At 38.1% G+C, this 3,237-nt stretch overlaps 1 pseudogene; it reads left to right on the forward strand.

Moving 5' to 3' along the window:
- Nucleotides 1-1,489: 1,489 nt before the first annotated feature.
- LOC143651003 (ATP synthase peripheral stalk subunit b, mitochondrial pseudogene) lies at nucleotides 1,490-2,295 on the forward strand (annotated as a pseudogene).
- Nucleotides 2,296-3,237: the final 942 nt, after the last annotated feature.

A 3,237-nucleotide genomic window follows, 5' to 3' on the forward strand; every position in this document is an offset into this window, starting at 1 on the left:
AGTTTATTGCTAGACACAAAACAGAAGTTCAGATGGCCCATCAGGCAAAGTCTGTCTCTCTGAACTGCAGTAATTATGATTGTTTTATATTATCAAATGATGGGGGGAAAAAAAAGATGGGCAAGTTTTAGGATAATGAGTACAATAGCTCTAGATGATATAATTGGAGGTTATCTATTGAGTCTGTGCAGATTGATTACATGCTTAATCACAGAATATATGCAAGAAAATGTTGGCCTTAAGATGATAATGGGTGTGATTTTTGCTATTATAATGAGGAATAGGCCACTTATAGATTAAAGTCTAAGCTACTATGCATATCAAGTGGGCCCATTTTGACTAGATCCAGTTTTGGTTATCAAGACAACTTTGGAATGGGGGTGCATTAGTTATGCACTGAGCCAGGACCCTTCATTAATAAGCATAGGGACTGTCTTTAGTGATCATAAGACTCCAAAGTCAAAAAAAAAAAAATAAGATGGGTACAAGTGGGGATCAGCCACAAGGTTTTTACAATCACAAGGGCACGAGATAAAGGCTATACAATCATTATCAGAGATCAAGGCAGTTAAATTATGATTCAGAGATTTCAGGTATTTCCCTTTCTCTGCTTCAATATAGCAGAAAGCAAAAAGAAATAACTATATAATGATCAGCAGCCATAATCATCCCTTAAGGAAGAGGTGATATGATTAGAAAGGAGTGAAGGTAGTGAAATTTAATTGCTATTTGACAGCAGGACCAAATACATAGGAGGGAGAAATATTATCTTAGATGTGAGAAGAGTAAGTTTCTAGACTTGGCTACTGTCCAGATATATGCCCTCTGGCAAATCTCATCTTCAGGTTTTGGTTATCTCAATCATAACATGAGTGAGTTGGATTCAATTATTCCAGGTCCCTTCAGACTCTAAAAGTTCCATTATTCTAAATATAAACAGATCAGCTCACCCTCTCTCTGCTAAAGTGCCAACCACATATGATCAAGTTCCTTATTGGAGACAGAGAATGTTACATGATTTGAAAGAATTGGTTGTCAGTGGTTCAGTTTGTCAGGCCCCTCTACCTAGAAATGGAAATAACTTATCAATGATATTATTAATAATACCAGTAGCTAACTAATTGTCATTGAAAGCTTACCATGTTCCCAGAGCTATGCTAAGTACTCTATTTGTAGAACTCTTAATTTTCTCTGCAACCTTGTGAAGTTATCCTATTTTTATCCACATTTTACAGGTGGGGAATCTAAGGCTTGGGGAGTTAAGTATATGTTTACAAGTATATATATACTTATCATCCAGGCAAGTGGTAGTGCTGGAGTTTGGAGGTACAGGATCCTCTGTTGTAAGGATCTTAAATGTTTAGGGAGTTTCATACATTTTGAGGCCTCCTGAGATCATGCTCTGTATTACTTGCATTGTTTTGTTTATTTACAATGTGTCTACCCAACCAAGCTATATAATAAAGCACCCCAAAATAAACATGTGAAAATGGAACTGTTGACAGGGATACTGGGACAGCTGCCTGGACCTTTGCTGACCACGCTGTCCCAAGTGGCACCTTCTGCCACCACCACAGCAGCCTCACTGAAGAACACAGCCCTTCCAGGTCCAGGGTATCTGGACCTGGCAACAGGAATCTTTTACACAGGACAGCCAGGTTTTGCCCCTCTACTGCCTCTTCTTGAATATGGAGGAAAAGTTCACCTTGGGCTTATCCCTGAGGAGTTCTTCCAGACCCTTTAACCTAAAACTAGTGTCACAGGCCCCTACATGCTCAGAACTAGGACTATCCTATATTTTCTACCCAAAGAAATATGTGTGATTACCCCAGAGACCTTCTTAGGGTTGCTCATCTATGTAGTTAAAAAACATGGTGCCTCTATTGGGTAATTTGCTGATAAACTCAATGAACAAAAAATTGCCCTACTAGAAGAGGTGAAGCAGGCTTCCATCAAAAGCATCCAAGATGCGGTTAACATGGAGAAATTGCAGCAGGCACTGGTGTAGAAACACCATCCCCTGTTTGATGTCCAGAGGAATAACACTGCTATGGCCTTGGAGGTTACTTACCAGGAATGGCTGCATAGAGTAGACAAGGAGATAAAGAATCACTGGACTACCAGATCTCTGTGCAGAATATGATGCATCGAAAAGAGCAAGAACACATGACAAGCTGGGTGGAGAAGCACGTGGTGCAGAGCATCTTTAGACAGCAGGAAAAGGAGACAACTGCCAAGTACATTGCAGATATAAACCTGCTTGCAAAGAAGGCTCAGTCACAGCCAGTTCTGTAAATGCATCTATCCCAGTTGCAACAGCTAGAAACTGTTGACCACCTAAATGGAAGTAGCTTATGTGATAAAATCTTTGTGTATTTCTGTCTACTAAAGCTAGTTTACCTTACATAAAAATGAAAAGTTTGAATTTGACATGCTAAGAGAATAAAACCATCTATTGAGCCAGTAAAATGCTTCTCATTCTTCTTACTTGGCATTTTCAGTTGTTCCATGATCACTTTTGAATAAGTAGCTTGCGTTTAATGAAATTTGGTACCTGCTAGAGATTATCAAATTATAGTTTCATTTATTCTTAAATTCCAATTCCTGATAGAAGTTTGACCAATAAAATTGAATCAAGAGGGCAGAAATAGACCACCAAATCTACGGTCAACTGATTTTAGACAAGGCCCCCATCTCCTCTGAACTGGGACAAAATAGTCTTTTCAATAATTAGGCATGGGAGAACTGGATATCAATAGCTGAAAGAATAAAAGAGAACCCTTACCTTAACTCTATACAAAAATTAACTCAAAGTGGATCAAACACTGAAATATTAGAAGCAGTACCATAAAACTCCTAGAAGAAAAGACCTAGTAACAGGAGGGAGCTTCCTATACTTTACACCCAAAGCACAAGCAACAAAAGGAGAAATAGATAAGTGGGAACTCCTCAAAAGACTTTGTCAAAAAGGTAAAGAGTCAGCCAGCTCAAAATGGGAGAAAACATTTGGAAATCACATATCAGATAAAGGTTTGATATCCTTTATGCATAGAGAAATTATACAACTCAACAACAAAAGAATAAACAATTCAATTATAAAATGGACTATAGATATAATAAGCATTTTTATGAAGAGCAATACAAATGACTAAAAGGCACATGAGGTTCATTTTCATTAGCTATAAGAGAAATGCAGATCAAGACCACAATGAGATTCCACCTCACAACTATAGCAAC

This window comes from Tamandua tetradactyla, chromosome 11 (genome assembly GCF_023851605.1).
Source record: "Tamandua tetradactyla isolate mTamTet1 chromosome 11, mTamTet1.pri, whole genome shotgun sequence".
In the NCBI taxonomy this organism is placed as follows: Eukaryota; Metazoa; Chordata; class Mammalia; order Pilosa; family Myrmecophagidae; genus Tamandua; species Tamandua tetradactyla.